Source organism: Typopeltis vanoorti, chromosome 10 (genome assembly GCF_054136105.1).
Source record: "Typopeltis vanoorti isolate ZY-2024b chromosome 10, IOZ_Tvanoo_1.0, whole genome shotgun sequence".
Lineage (NCBI taxonomy): Eukaryota > Metazoa > Arthropoda > Arachnida > Uropygi > Thelyphonidae > Typopeltis > Typopeltis vanoorti.
In genome coordinates this window covers 123,360,267-123,378,003 of record NC_143558.1, presented here as the reverse complement: position 1 = coordinate 123,378,003, position 17,737 = coordinate 123,360,267, and positions in this window count along the sequence as shown.

The window sequence follows — 17,737 nt, the reverse complement described above, 5'->3', positions numbered from 1 at the left end:
ATTTTCACTGTTTGTGGACTCATTTGGGCTTAAGAAAAGTAGTCACAGCACTTCAATTACCGCAAAAACTTTTATGACTTTCTGACAGACGCTCCCCTCCCTCTGAAAAACAAAAGTGTAGTTAAAATATCGAAAAATAAAGTTTCGGTCTTCTTTCCTTTAGAACGACAAATAAACCGCAATTCGTTGTTCGATTCCTAAGTAAAAGTAGGTTGAGAAGTCGTCGTTTTACAGAATAGGAAACTAAAAATGTTCTAACAGTATTCAATAATCGTTGAAAATAGTAATGTCAAACCACACACACACACGGTGTATCCATTCAATTCTCGTCCGTCCAAGAGGAGCTGAGTGGAAATATGTGTGTTCACGGGCCGATTTGCGCGATGAAAACCCTGAGTTTCTGGGAAGAAAAATCCCTTCCACGTCCTTATGAGACCGGCTAACTCACCTTAAGTTGAAAAGTTTGATGAAGGCTTTGCTCGTACCAGATTGGATTCGAATTCAAGTCTCTGAGTGGGTATAGACGAAGCCCTTTGGTTGGAAGATCTGAGTTCGAATATACTGGGTGATTATAAAATAACGTCAAGTGTTCAGAGCCCTGTATTGGACGAGTAATGTATTGGACGAAACACACCAATATTCGGTAGACGTACACAGTGGAACATGGGGATTCGATTTAACCAAAAAAAAAAAAAAAAAAAAGTACCAAAAGTCACCAACAGGGGAAATTTTGGCGCTGTTTACCGAGTAAAATGCATTCATTTGCATTATCGCGTTTCTTGTGTGAGTGATCAGGGAATAAAAGGAAAGCGTGCGAGATTTCTTGTCATTCGTAGACGAACTGCTTTTCGATGCCTCTTACCTTACATGAGCGTGCTTTGTTAGTCAAACTATTATCAGTGGAACAATAATGGCAGTGCTTCGTGATTTTCGGCGTATGAAAAATTTACGAAAAGGACCGATTAGCGTTACAAACTTAAGAAAACTGATTCAGCGATTTGAAACTAATGGAACTCTAGCAGTGCAGGTAGGCAGGGGATGCAAACCAATCAATCAACAAGTTGAACAAGTTGCAACTGCTATTGTGGAACAAGAGATGACAAATGTGCAGGGTACCAGCAGTACACAAGCAATATCCCGGCAAACGGATATCACATACACAACGGTGTGGAAAATCCTACATCAGATGTTGAAGTTTTACCCCGATAAAATCAATCATGTCCAAGAATTGCGCCCTGGTGATGCGACCACACGAATCGACTGATCTTTGAGATTCTTATTGCGCATGGAAGTGGATGATGCATGGCCGTGGCAGATTTTGTGACTTGACGAAGCGCACTTTTATTTGAACGGCGATATTAACACACGCAACTGTCGCATTTGGGCTGCAACTAATCCGCACGTGTGTCTGCAGATGCCTATCCACTCGCCCAAAGTCACAGTGTGGTGCGGATTTACGCACCACACTGTGGTGCGTAAATCTTTTATCATCGCTCCATACTTTTAGGAAACTCGCCAAAATGGACCAGTGACCTGTTCCGTCAATGCTAACAGGTATGCCAATATGCTACAGAACTTTGTGGTTCCACAACTGCAGCAAAGAGGATGTCTCAATTCGACCATCTTCATGCAGGTGTGTGCACTACCCCACATCGGACTTCAGGTACAGCGTGTTTTGCGAGAACATTTCTCTGACAGAAGAATCATTAGTCGTGCATTTCCCACGCCATGGCCACCGAGATCGCTTGATCTCAATCCTTGTGACTTTTGGCTGTGGGGATTTCTTAAAAGCATTGTGTATCAAGGACATGTACCCGATATTCCAACTTTGAAAGATCGAATAACGTTACACGTGAGACAAATCAATTCCTATATGTTGCGAGCCACTGTGAAAAATGTCTTGCACCGTATGCAGTTCCTGGAAGATCAGAATGGTGGTCATATTTAACCTCATTTGTAATTAACAATAAACGGCATGAAATTGATGTGTGCTGTTTCTCATTTGCCATTTATTCATTCATTAGTCACACCTACTAAAATTAATTGGGCAGCGCCAAAATTTCCCCTGTTGGCGACTTTTGGTACTATTATATATATATATATATATATATATAATATATATATATATATATATATATATATATATATATAATGTAATATATATATATATATATATATATATATATTCGAACTCAGATCTTCCAACTAAAGGGCTTCGTCTATACCGACTGATAGACTTGAATTCGAATCTCATCTGGTACGAGCAAAGACTTCATTAAGCTTGACGATATTTAATAACACTTGACGATATTTTATAATCACCTGGTATATAGTATATCATTGTGGTACACGCCGAAAGCGCTGTTGAGCTGTTTAGAGTTATTAAGATTAAGACGACTAAGTGTCTCAGTGGCCAATGCATTGTTTTTTATTGCGTGTGTTCTTCTGACCTGAGAGGGAGGGAAAAACCTGTTACCTCCTTAGCAGGTTTTTTTGTTCTCGGTGTATTGTCTATTAATTGTGTACCGTTCTGGCCAGAGTGCCTGTTTAGCGAGATGAGAAAAGAAAAAAAAAACTCTTCGACCTCCTATGAGACCAGCTAATTCATCCCTTGTAGAAAGAACTCTTAAGTTACTCGCTTCCTAAATAGGATTCGAAATGTTTTACCAACCGAACGAAGTGTTAAAAAGTTGTTTCTATATCTAAAATTAGTTTTTGTTTCTCATTTTAAAAACCTTATTCAATTAATCCTACCCGCTACTCTATTGTTATATATTTAATTTATCTTTCGTTATTTATTCCTTCTTCTCTTACTTTAATCTTATTTTTATATCTAGGATTGTTTCCTCTTCGGATACTGGCAAATTTATATTTTGCTGCGCCAGCCAGTATCCTATAGCAGAAAAGATCCTTGCTCAGGGATACAATACTAGAGTCTGAAGATTACCTACACAATATCTTATTTTAACTGCCGTATAGATTCAGATTATTGCAGTCGTGACCTAAATCTATATTTTATATTCACTCTCTAAATCCTTCCCGTCAAAATAGGTTCTATTTTTTTATAAGTGGTAATTTGGAATCGTCATCAGGCATGACTCAGGTTCAGGAAAATATGACATGTTTATTTGAATATCTAAAACACAATACAAACTCATACACTTAATTATGTTCAATACTAAATAAACTCGAACTAAGAGATTAACACATTCGAACTAATTAAAACTTATAAGGCATGCTAAACACAGTAATTACACATTGGGATATAAATCAAATGATAATAAGTATTATTATTATTATTATTATTCCGGGAAACTCCAAGGAGTCGACAGACTCATCGAGGGAGGCCCTAACATCATGTCAAGAAAAACTATTCAACATTCACGCAGTATCTATCATACCTTGCCTTGAACTCATTCACGGTCGTAGCACCCACAACAGACTCTGGAAGCTTATTCCACTCATTTACCACTCTCCAAGTAAAGAACCTAGCTCTAACACCCTTGTCAACCACGCTCTTGCCCAGTTTCCATGCATGGCCCCTAGTCCTCCCACCACCAGTCATATTTTCAAAAATATCTGGATCAATCTTATAAAAACCCTTCAGTAATTTGAATGTCTCAATCATATCACCCCTCCTTCGCCTATCGTCCAATTTCTGCAACCCACAAATCTTCAACCTATTCTCATAAGGTTCATTCCACAGACCTGCTATCATCTTGGTCACTCGTCTCTGGACCCTCTCCACTTCCTCCCCATCACGAAGAAACCCTGGTGCCCATAGCTGGGCACAGAAGTCCAGATGGGGTCTTATCAAGGCTCGATACAGAGGAACAACAACTTGTTCGTCTCTGCATATTAAAGTATTTTTCAGAAGCCAAGTGATTTGGTGAGCTGTTTTAGTTACTTTTGCAATGTGCCCCCTAAACTTCAACTCCCTATCCACCAACACTCCCAAATCCCTGGCCTCATCAATCTCCTGGAGTATGATTCCACCAATGCGATATACTGCTGCTATTCTTTTCACCCCAAAGTGCATAACCTTACACTTTGCCACATTAAATTAACATCCATTTTTCCTAGCCCAGTCCTCCAAACTATCCAAATCATCCTGTAAAATTTTGACATCCTGTGCACTCACAGTTGCTCTACCCAACTTTGCATCATCAGCAAACAAGTGAACACTTCCTCTCAGATCCTTTCCAATATCATTGATGAACAAATTGAAAAGCAGTGGTCCAAGAACAGAGCCCTGTGGCACTCCACTAGTCATAAGACGTCTTTTAGACTCCACTCCTGAATAAACCACTCTTTGATATCTCTCCTTCGACCACCCTCTTATCCATCTCACCAACCCTATATCTATACCCATCTGCTCCAGTTTACTGATTAGGGTTCCATGTGGTATCCTATCAAAGGCCTTGGCAAGGTCCAGTAGTATCACTGTAAACCCATTACCCCTATCCAGTTCAGCCGTCACTGTGTTATAAAACGTGAGAAAGTTACTGAGGCATGATCTACCCTTCACAAAACCATGTTGTCCCCCATACATTATCCCATTTTCATCTATCCAATCCTGTATTCTTTTCTTGACTAATTTCTCTAAGACCTTGACAGTGATTCCTGATATGCTAATCGGTCGGTAATTTACAACAGCAGTCTTGGAACGACCTTTATGCAGTGGAACTATTTTCCCCTCTTTCCACCCGCTCGGGACTAACCCAGACCCGAGACTCAAATTAAACAAAATGGTCAAGGGTACTGACAATTCTTTAGCTGCTTCTCGTATAACACGAGCTGGTATACCATCCAATCCCACAGATGTATTGACATTGAGGTTATGCAATAGACTACTCACCTCCACTTCATTAACCACAATTCCCGTATAATCTACTGGTTTATTCGTTTCTGCAATGTCACCACCTGGATGATATACTTTTGCAAAGTGCTCACTCAGTAACTCAACTATCTCAACTGATTCGGTTACCTCCCTACCATCGGCATTCTTTAAAATCAATCTGCCATGTACATTTTTCCTTTTACTTGCTACATATCTAAAAAACTGTTTAGGATTCTCTTTAGCCTGCATGGCCAATGTTCCTTCGTAATCCTTTTTTTGCTTTTCTTACCACACTCGTCACCCTCTGGCCTGCGCTTTATACCGTTCATGTGCCTGCCGGTCACCCTTCTCCTTAAATTCCCTCCATAGTTGTTTCTTTTTTTGCAACTCAAGCTTAATGGTGTTATTCATCCATTTAACCCCTACTTGATTTATTATTCGGACTCTAGGTATACAGTCAGCCATTGCTTCATGCAAGCACTTCTTAACTACCTCCCATGCACTATCAACTTCTAGTCCTTGCAGTTGTACATGCCATGGCACTGAACCAATCAAACTCCTAAGCTTGTCATACTTTCCTAATAAGTTAATAAGTTAAGTTAAGCTAAATTCCTTCTAGCAGTATTACTCGTAAAAACAAACTATCAACCAGTCTAATGTTACTGAGACACTAAATTCTACCTTTCATATAGCATCAAGTTAATCCTATCACATACAAGTTACAAAAGATCTCTCCTAAACAATTTTTACTCACAAACGAGGTTAACTTTCTAAATAGTGACTGTCCACAGAGTTCCTTACTATAAAGTTCTTAATTTCACAATCGTAAACAATCTTCTTTCTTCTAATGAACATTCACACAGAGCAATAGCACCTTGCCGACTTTTTTCCGCGTCGTTCTGCACCACGTTGTCTAGATATTTCTCATCTATTTGGCTGTCTATACGCCAACGTAGGAGTTACGTTATCTTCATTCTTTCTGCCGGAAACGGATTCAAAATCTTTGCGTTTCAGGAACAACTCGATGGGGCTTTTCCGCGACGGCTTTATCTTGCTAGGACTGGAATTTTTACCTTCAGCTTTGCATGGAATCCAGCGTCATTTCTTTACGAACGCTCGCTGCCCGACATCACAGACTTCACCCCCCCCCCTTACGCGAAACTGCCCGCCAACTTCCGAACCACCCAACAGTAAATCAAGAAAAATCAAGACAAGAGATCAAGAAAAAGCCTTGTGTTCCAGGCTCAACCCCCTTTTATACTCCTATAGAGCGCCCTCTTTTTCAGCCCCTTTTTGCACACGATCCTTACTAATTTCATCCTTTGGCTTATCCTTGGTTTCTAGGACGCTGATATACTCGGATTCATGGAACACATGGTTACGTGATTTTCCGAATAAGCTGTACCTGCCAGCTGTACGCGTGTAGCTTTAGGCCTTCCAGGAATTAATACTTAACAGTTTTATGATGACTCACAATAGATTTTACATAGCTTAAGTAAGGCTTAAATATAATTCACATTATCCCTCTTTTTTAAGATGTACAAAATGAAATCTCAAATTAATCACAATAGCTTAAATATAAGGTGCTTAAATAAAGAATACAAATTTTTACATAAAGTGAGGAAGTTTCACTTTTAATTACAACTGATGTACAGGTATTTTCTCTATGTTTGCAATTTTTATATGTTAGACCCTAAATGAATGATTTTTTTCCAAGATTCCTTCATTTAGGATCTAACAAAGGCCCCCTCTTTTTATAAAAAAAAATTTTTCTAATTCCTTTATAAAAACTAATTTTGCTTCTTCCTCAATTCTCTGGGGATAAACCTAGCATTCTTTCTGGGCCTGAATTCCCAAAAGGGTTAATCATGGTCTGCCTTACACCTACACAGTTAATTTCTAGAGTGTTCTTCCCGTTCTCACTCCTTCCACGGATAGCAACCGCTTCTTCAGTTTGAGTCTTTTCTTCCTCTGGTTTGATTATCTCAGGTTCCTCTACGGTCCTTGACGGGGAGACCTCACTCAGCTTCGGACTTTTGAGTGTGTTTAACCTTGTGTCTCCCTCCCCTTTAGCCTGCGATCACCCTTCGGCCTTAGTGTTCCCTTTTCTTCTTCTCTGAAAGCAAACTTCCCTTCTAGTGAAATCACAAGAAAATCCAAACTTAAATAGGAAATCACTTCCTAGGATCACTCTTAGGTGAGGAAGAGAGTTCCTTGGCAGGATTATAAAATTGTGCCAAGCGGATATCCCAAATTTTGGCAAATTCACTCTCAGCCCTCACAGATTTAGTAGCTTGGGTGATAGTGGAGGATATTCCTAGAAGTTTGATGGGCCTTCTTAGGTGTTTTACCCTTCCTTTCATATATGACTCAATCTCCCTGAAGTAGTTATCGGGGATAATAGAAGCCTGAGAGCCTGTGTCTACTAGTGCCCTAAGGTTTCTCCCACATATTCTTCCTTCAACTGTTAATTCCGTATTTTCCTTTTGATTTCGTCCCCCTTTCCTTCCTTCCTTCCTGTCTGTTACATACATGTGACTTTGCCTCAAAACGATAGTTCTTTGAATTTCCTTGTTTGCTGAAACAACTACGGGCTACATGTCCCAACTTATTGCAGCTATAGCATCTTGGGGGCTCCCGAGAGTAACTTCTAGAATTATCTCCGTCCGAGGTCATAGGAGAATTCCCGTTGCATTTAGCTGACAGCTCTGTTAACTTACTCATCATCGTGTCCATTTTACCCAGAAATGGGGCCTGCATCTTTTCAACTTCCTGGTGGATCATGTTATTAATTCTTTCCTCTGTAAATGAGGAGTTCTCGTGGTTCGCCCTTGAAGCTGTTGTCAGTTGACTCAATACAGCATCAAGACGCTCCATGATGGTCTGTTGTAATATCTCTACTTCTTGTTGGATCAATGAACGTACTTCACTAAGATTTGGGCTGCTGTTTGCAACCTGGTAGACTGTCTCAGGTCTATTAACTTCACATCCTTTCTGTTCCTTCTTTTCTGTATTATCTACTTTAGTGTCCTGACCCCTTATGCTGTTTCTCTCTTCTCTAATGACATTGACGGACCCAATTGAGGCTGCGGGACAGATGTCTCCAAGCAGTTGCTCTCTTTGTCTGACTGCTTTCAAGCACTCCTCTAAATTAGTTATGTCCCTCCCAAATGCTGTTTCCTTCAGTTCTTGTCTCAGTCCCCTTCTAAAATGTTGGAAGACTGCCCAGTTAAAATGGTGGCGGTCTTCGTCAGAGACGCTTAACGTATTGGCAAGAGCTAAGATTCGGTTATGGTAGTCTGACACACTTTCCTTGTCTTTCTGTACCATCTTCTGGAGCTTCCATAGATTTGGTCTCACATTCCTTACTTCAGAGAACTGGTATATTAGGACCTCCTTAAATTTATTGTAATCTATAGTTTCTTTTAAGACAGGCGAGGAATAAAAGTATGTCTTTACCTTCCCAATAAGCTTACTTCTGAGAAGAATTAGCAATTGGAGCTCACTCCATCTACCAATTCTCCTTAGTTCCGCTATATACTCAAAAAACGCTAGAACGTCATCAGATTCCTCCCCTGGGAACTGAGGAAAGACCTGTTGAGGATTTATAGGCCTAAAGAATTCAGAGTCACCTAAATCTGAGCTTGATGGTTGAGGCATATCTGCATTCATCTTACAAACTTAAAATTTCCCTTTTCCACACTCTTTGATATTCCAAAAAAAGCCTGGCTGTCTGTTACGAATCCAAGACCAACTTATAGTGATTATTCCTTATTAAACTTCATTTTAGGGGCCCCTAATCACATCCTACCGGCTGCGCCATTGTTAAAAAGTTGTTGTTCTATCTTGTTATATCGATGTTATATAGTTAATTATGCTTTATTCTTGATTTCTATATCTATGCTTTTTTATACTTAATTGTTTTACCTTTATCTATACTTTCTTACTTAAACCTTATACGATCAAAATCCTACCTGCTGCGCCATTGTTAAAAAGTATTTTTATTTGTTAAAATAAAAAATCCTTTCTGTTTAATTTACTTACTTTTATCTATCCTTTCGCTTCTTAAAATCTTATTCTTATAAAATTCTTCCTGCTGCTTACCGACTTAGCTACCGCAGCTCTGAACTGTACAGATTTTCTATTTATTTATGTATTCATTTACTTGTAAATAAATATTTATATTTACTATATTTAATTATTATATTAAATTATATTATTTATATGTTTAGTTACAAGCATCAATCATTTTGTGCTACAATACGTCTCTTTCAAACACATAAGTTAATTTTAGAGTTAGAATAGTTATGGGAGTTTTTCCAGAAATAATACCTAGAATACTTACTTTTTTTTTGCTTAATTTTAGAGTAGTGCCATAACAAATGTCGTCTCGCGTGCCACCAATTTGTTATCGTAATCTACTGAAAACGTGACTGGATTCACCCAATTGCTTAACGAAATTATTCGTCTTCATAGTCATTTCAGACCGAGAATACAAACACAAAAATTAATGACAGTATATAATGAAAATGCTATTTATATGTCGATGATTTCACAAGTATAAAAATATACTTTTTCAGATCAATTTTAAAATTTATTGTCTATAAAAATTTAAAACTCTTTTTACTAGTTTTGCTAATTTATGTTTATTTTAATACTGCTATTACATTATAAGCTGTATCAAATCATCGTTCTTTCAATTCAAGATAAACTAATAGAGATTATTATAACGAAAGTATTCAAACTTTTGTTTCGGTCGCTTTTCTAATGCACCGTCAAAGTGCGGCGTTATATTTGCAAGTATCGAGGGTAAAACTTTGTCGAAATCGGAAACCTAGAAATATAATGTTTATCTCGGTACCTATTACGCCCAACATGTTTTCTGGATATGAGTTAGCGAACGTAATGTAGACCAAATCATTCCTACACTGCCTTCTACATTGATCAGTACTGGCATTCTGGATTGTACGTATTGAGGTGTTGTTCGGACTGTTGTGCACATGCACACACATGCGAATCAAACTCTTTCAGGAAAGGAAACTTGTTTTATTAATAGGCAGAAGTATGTTATATAAATAAACGTAATCATACGCTGTATGGGTGAATGATAATTTCTTTCTACACAATGGAAAATCATATTCGACTTGTGGAGTAAGAAAAAACAAAATGAGATGTGGCCATCTTATTGTATCTTACTACCCTACCCCCCCCCCCCCCCACATGCACACCAAATGTTGTTGCGTCGTAAATAAATAAGCATGAAATTTTATATAAATATTTCTTATTTAATATTAATTTCCGAAGAGCGAAAGTGAAAAGCTTACATTAAATTATTAAATTTGGATGTTGAAATAATATAAAGTTAGACATATTACTTTGATAATACCTGTAATAGTAGTGACTTTGGAGACTATGATCCTCGAAGAAACATTTAACAATGTTAATGGACAAAGAAGACTTTAAGTCCATGAAAGGTCTAATTATCATATATTTGCATTATCTTCTTATAATTAAATAACAAAAGTTTATGAAAAAGTACACAAATACCTGAGCATTCATTTTTCAGGGAGAAGTGTTCTGTGCAGTTGAGCTCATCTCAAGAAGGTAGCTGAAGTCTTTGTGGTATAGTTCGGTGTTATTGTTTTTTTGTTATGTTTTTTAGTATTTCTCGTTTATAAAAGCAACAAAAGCAGGCCATTCCATCACTTAGAATGCAATTCTCTGTGTGACAATTCAAAAACTCTGATGTGGCAAAATGCCAGTTGCACAATATGAATAAGCTAATATTTTTAAAAAAAAAATTTAAATCACTAAACGAAAAGTGGATGTCCTTCACTTAAAATAGAAAAGAATAACTACTGAACCGGCACAGTATGCCACGCTGCTTGCTTAGATTGAATAAAGAATTTACATAATCTGAGTGCAATATATGTTAGCATGTGGGTTTTCGTTTTCTCTATTGTTATAATGACGAATGATGTGATGAAAGTTAAAGAAACTCACTTTGGTGGAAAATGATTTGCACATTTTTATGTAATGAAAATAGATGAAGTTTAGCTTTAACTGTGGTATCTTAAGAAATCTGCATTATTTATTTAGTGCATGATGATACACCGGCCGTGAGTCCCCTTTTTACGGGAATGTACGACACTATCTCAAACCCCCATTTTATCCGGACTCGGGACTGGCATCTAGCTGATGAATCAGGCCTATGGCTGAGTCTTAAGTATTCTTGACTATAACCCGAAATCTGCAAATATATCATAAAAAAAAATCTTCCACTTATTAAAATAAATTTATAATTTTACAAAATTCATTAAAGAAATTGTGTACTTGAACCATAAATATCACTCTCTCCATTTAAACGAATAAAATAAATAAAATTAAATAAGAGCATTCAAAAACTCACACAGTATTTTTATTATTATTGAAACTAACACACGTCACTTTCGATAATACACCGGAGCACACTTTTTGTACAAGTAAACATACCTGAGTTCTAAGAAAACTTAATTCAATGTTATTTGATTGAATAAAATTCGAAGTGTTATGCAACATACAAACTGATACATACAGCTATAATTGTGAATTCATTAATATACTTTGAAACTAAGTTTTTATTTCCGGCAGTGCATTAAAAAAACTAGTTTTGTTTTTAGTATACGAAATGCAAGATTATGAATGAAGGAATGCTTTTATTTTGAAAGTAGAATTTTTCATAACATAAAATAAGAAAATAACAAAAACTTAACATTTGTGTAGTCTCACGAAATGTCAAAAATTGTTGAAGCAATACCAAATAACTCTTTTTTTATTTTACATAAAATTCCACTTTCCAAATATGACTTAAGAATACAAGTTTGCATGGAAAAGTATTGTTAAATTCTTTATTACTCTAGCACACCTGTGGCATGATAGGAATTTTAATTCTGCACATCGTCCGTCGTATTGAGTTCATGATACCAGACTCGTGTTCTTTTTCTGTATTTCTCTTTTCGTTTTATCATGTTTTTTTTCCAAGCGCATTAAACGTCAGCAGTGCTTAATAACATTAAGATCCGAGCTGTTACCAGCTTTCCTGAGAAGACATGCTTTTTATTCTTTTGAACAGCCTTGGGCACACTTGGAGAATCACAGCTTAATTAGATAAGAAAATAAGAATTTAAAGTGGATTGCGGAGTGAATGTCTTTATACCAGTTGGAATTGTTTCACCGATTACGTTCAATACAAACGTTTGGATCATAATACTGAAAAGAATCCTCAAGTTTTGGAAGTCACTATGATCGTCCCACATGACATTCATATAATGTCATCCAACACGTGGGTGAGGGTGATTGTTGCTTTGAGAAGAAGAATTAACTCTACGGAAGAAAGGATTAACCATTTAAGATGCTTAGGAGGGCCAGTAGCGAGGAAGAGATGAAAAGTGCTTGGCCACTGGTAAGCGCTGTCCTGGTAGGCATTTGTGTGAGATCGTAGATGAGAGCAAATGCTTTGTCATCTCTACCTGCTGTATCGGTGCAGTTGGAAAAGGAAAGCAAGTGGGAATTGTGAACATTAAAATCACCAAGGAAAATTATTTCTCTTTAGGAAAATTGGACTTGTGAAAATCAACATTTTAAAGAAAGGAAATCGGAAGATTCAAAAATGTTGGTGTCATTAGGATAGTAATAGAAAGAACAAATGAGTGTGATATAATGGGACAAAGAGATTTTTAGCTGAATAACGTCAGAAATTTAATATCAAAAGTTCTTCTTCCTTTCCAGGTTTATAGGCCAAGTGGCCTGTTCCGGACTCAATTCCATCTTTTTAAGGGTCTTCCTCTGCATCGAGTACCTTTTGGGTGGTAATTTAGAATTTGTTTAGGTATTCTGCTTTTCTTCTATTCATAGTATGTGTTCTTTCCATTTTTCTCTATAGCAAATCACTATTTCATTTAGGGAGGTTGTAATTCCAAGTTTTTTTCTGATTTCGCTGATTTTCATTTTGTCCATTATTGTTGACTCCTTCAGTTCTGCGCAGAAATTTCATTTCGGATGATTCAATTCTTCTTTCATCTGCTTTTTTTATTGTCCATATCTCACTGCCATAAAGTAAGGTTGGTTTAGCAACTATATTGTAGATTCTTATTCGTGTGTGTGTTTTTGTACATAATTGGGTTTAAAAATTTTATTTATAATGCTTGTTGCTTTTAAAAAGTTTGATATCTTTGGTTCTATATCAGCTTCATTTTCATATGACATTGTGCAACCTAAATATTTGAATGTATTTAATTGCTCTATTATTTTGGTGTTTATTACTATTTTGCTTCTTATTGGATTAGCACCTTTGAAGGCCATGACTTTTGTTTTGTCTGTTGATATTTCCATACCATATGTTTTTATCAGATTATTTAGACTGCATAATGATTTTTGTAGTTCATCTTCATCAGCAAAAAGAAGAGTAGCTAATCTGGTGTTACGGTTTATCTTGAATCTTCCTTCATTAGTTATCTTCCATTCTTTATGATTTTATCTCTGTATATATTAAATAAAACCGGTGAGAGAGGGCAACCCTGACGTACTCCTCGATTTATTGGTTTCCAGCTTGATGTTGAATTATTGTACTTCACAGATATTTTATTATCTTGATATATATTATATAAGGCTCTAAAGAGTTGGTTTGGTATTTCATATTCTTCTAGGATTTCCCATAGTTTTTCTCTGATAATTTTATCAAATGCTTTAGTGTAATCTATAAAAGCTACGTGTGTTTCTATGTTCATTTCTCTGTGTTTTTCAATTAATAATTTTAACGTAAATGCAGAGTCTATGCAAGACCTGAATCCAGTTCAGGTCTTGCATAGACTCTTTTCCTCATAGAATCCTTTTCTGAATCCACTTTGCTCTTCTATTAATTTTGGGTCTATTATACGTTTAAGTTTATATGCTAAGATTTTTGCATATACTTTATAACAGGTACTAAGTAAGCTGATTCCACGATAATTGTTACAATCAGATTTGTGTCCTTTTTTGTAGATGGGAATAACTTTTGCTATGGTCCAATCTTGTGGGCATTTTCCTTCTTTCCAGATGATATAAAAAGTTAGATATATAATTAATCTATTACTTTAAGTAGAAAACCTAACTTTTTAAATTTTCTCATTTGCTTTTATTTATTTATTTTTCTTATACTTGATCGTTTTATCCTCTATTTTGAAGTTCAGATGCTTTCTTGTCTATATTAGCAATTTTTCGGTTACCTCTTTACCTATTTTGTTATTTGATTTTTTTTTCATGCCTATGTGCTTGAGGATTAAAATATTCTAGTAACATGCGTCAGATGAATTGAATAGATGAGCACAAAAATAAATAAAAGAAAAGAAAAAGTGAAATGTTTCGCTGTTTTTAGTTCTCTCCAATAGGATGTTGTGATTAATTAAAAGAGCTACATACAGAAGAAGAAATGGACAAATAGAAATCTCAAACAAGTTGTACTAAAGAATAAATTATGTATTTAGTCTGGGGAGGATGACAAATGGATTAGTATTTCAAAAATTAAAATTCTTCTATCAAAATACGTTAAGCATTTCGATTTAAAAAAAAAAAAACATAGCTTCGCTTCGTAATGTTTGGAAACAATAAATCTACCGATATCAAAGATAAAGGGGGAAGGATCTTTCAAGTTGCATCATTGTCAGTACGTTTACGATTGATTAGTGCGAAACGTTATTGAGGAATTCTTCTATTAAAACTGGAAAATGAAAAAAAAAAAGGAAGTGTTTTTAAAAATATACATAAACCAATTGAAAAGTAGTCAGTATTGCAGAATTGAATATATTTGTTGCAATGATGTCATTCAAGGAAACGTAGGCATTCGGTAGAAAGAATATGTGGGTGTCCACTGTGATATTATGCGAGTATGTGTCGCTAACTGTTGAGTTTATGCATCATCAATACGCTTTCCTCGTTAAAACATAAGAAAGAAAGAAAACATCGTTTGATCAAAAAAAAAAAAAAGGAAAGAAAGAAAGGTGCTAGATGCAGCTCCCCCCCCCTTCATTTAAAAAGAGAACTACAGAAGCCTCTAAGGTCATCCTTCCTACACCACACCAACTAGCATGTTTGGTGCACACCCTCCACAGAATCGTTGAGACAATAGATTGTTTCTTTTCAAGGTTGATATTTTAATTTCCAAGCAAAGAAAACTTTCCTGATAGCGGCAGTCATATTATTGAAATATTCAAAAGAAAGCTGCACGCCGGAATTCTTACCACCTCTACAACTAGTTTTTAATAGGTATACACACAGAGAGAGAGAGAGAGAGAGAGAGAGAGAGAGAGAAATCTTTTTCTAAAAATGGCATCGCCTATGTACGAATTATGAAAACTTCTTTATAAAAAATATTTACAATCTGCCCATCCAGGTGATCACATTTTCTATTATTACTGTAGTTAGATCGCTTTGAGAAGAAATGAGACACTGTTCAGTTCTTTTAAAATGTACTATTTTATAGGTTGAAGCAAATTCATGCTAATTGGGTTACTGTAGGCAATGATGCACACAAAAATGAGTTATAATATTAATTGCAGCTATTGGATCCTCTTAATATCCATCGGGGACTGAGGAGTTTATATCATAATTGTCATCAGTAGGATAAGGTGGTCAGTCAGTCCTGTGCCCGGTCTGCTATGCTCGTATATCAGAAAATGAATTGGAGTAAAAACTCAAAGTACTTTGCCTGAGAAAAGACCAAATTTCTCTCTCCAAGATTAGCTAGCGCTACCTTCGCTATAAAGGGCAAATTGAAGTTTTTCTCTTGACCGATTCGATTTGAATTCGACTCTCTTTTCCAGAAAAGTGACATGACGAAATATGGTGCAACCACTAGATCAATAAAGACGTGCTAATCGCGACTAACAAATACTAAAAAAGCATCGAAAAGATACTTAGAATTCAACTCTAATCGAAGTGTGGCAAATGAGAGTTGTATTCTTCTGATAAACACAATTAATTTCACTAATTTTCTCCCTGTACAGATTTACTTGTTCGCTAAACCTTCATGCAAGTTAATAAAATAGCCGACTTGAACCTAATCACCACTGTTACTGGAGTCACGCTTATACCACGTCCCTTTTCAGGAAATGAAGAATTCAATGTTTTTTTTTTGATAGTTTTTTTCCTGATGTTTCTTACGAAGATCCTGTTCAATGAAATAATCTCTTGAAAGCACTACACTTTCAAGTAAGGACAAAGTTCAAAAACACAAATTTTGAAATAATGGAAATACTCTTTTCTTGCACTGTTAAGTTACAATAGAATGATTTATAAAGAGTAATTCGTAAGCCAGTCAACTGCAAGCCCTACCTTCCGTTAATTGCCTAAAGAATTGCAAATATTCTGTAAACCAGTGTTTCTCAACACAGTCTGTGAATCCGCTAAATTTATGTAGATACCTAAAATGATACGATACCTATATAACTAATGACCTGCAATGGAGTTTGGGTGTTTGGGAACACTGGCGTAGACTAAATTGGGTGGGTGTGAATTATTTAGAGGATAGTTTAGAGTTCTCCGTCTGATCTTAGTCACATTTCATAAACAACTTTGAAGAGTGTTGCAATGACTCTTGAAGACCTTGGATGCTCTGGTCACTTGTTTCATTCAACAGAAGGCTTGGGGAATTTATTTATTGTTGTTAGTAGTTCGTCTGAATGATACATTCATAATTAAACTAAGAATAAATTCGGCGTTTTATTAGTCTTTCACGTGCTGGATACTTTCTAATATCAGCAGGGACACATTAATCGTTTTGTAAAACATGATGAGCGTTAAGCTCAGTCAAGCAATCAGGGAGTCCCAATACGAATCATTTTAGAGCTTTACTTTAATAATTACTTTATAAAAAGTGTAATAATTATTATTTATTTAAAAAACTAATAAGTGGATGTGGCGTTTGCACACCACCACGCTTGGCCGCACGAAGGAAGTCTTGGTTTCGAGTCTAGTCGGCGACTAGAGGAAATTTTTCTAAGTCTTTTTTTCGACCGGTTCCCGAGTTAGTCGATCTCTGGCACGGGAAAGCAGGTTTTTCCTCCCGGAAACTCGGGTTTTTCGTCCTGTAAAACTCAAGAAAATCGACCGTAGAACCCACATTATTTCAGACATTAAATATATTGTGTTAGGGTTAGGGACCACGAGATGGCGGCACATTTGAGCCGTCTCTCTTCACTGCGTACCGCTTAATTAGTGATAGCCTTGGGCCATCTGTCTCTGATTGGGTACCAGTGGAGATTGAACTGCCCACTCAGTCTCCAAAAGTTAGATAGGGCTAAATGGCCTCGCCTACTCCCGTATACGGGAATAAAAAGGCGTTAGCTGATTTTTTTTTTTTTTTTTTTAAAAACTAATAATCCATTTGAACAATTAAAACAGTTTAAATTGTAATATTTAATTAAAATAAGCATTTCGTTGGACAGTTTATTAAAATAATTATCTCATTGAAATTTAGTAATTTCAATGAGATTAACATTTTAAGTTTATTATTTTTCAAATAAATTTGCATCTATAAAATTTGCAAGGATATTACATTTTGTCGCATAGTAGTTCAGGAAGATTATAATTAATATTATTATAATTTATAATATTGGTTTAATTGATATAAACCTATAATTAATGTATTATTACCATATTAATAATCATAATGATAATTTACATTCATAGCTGTACATTTAAATAATATTATGACATTTGTAAATTACATTTCGCAATTACATTTTTTTTTTCTGTTATCATTTTGCAGAGAATGCTGGTACTTTTTTTTCAGTAATATTTCTCAGTGCTTAATGATGATGATGATGATAATACTTTTTTTCAGTGATCGCAGTACATTTTTATTTTATACTTATAATTTTATGT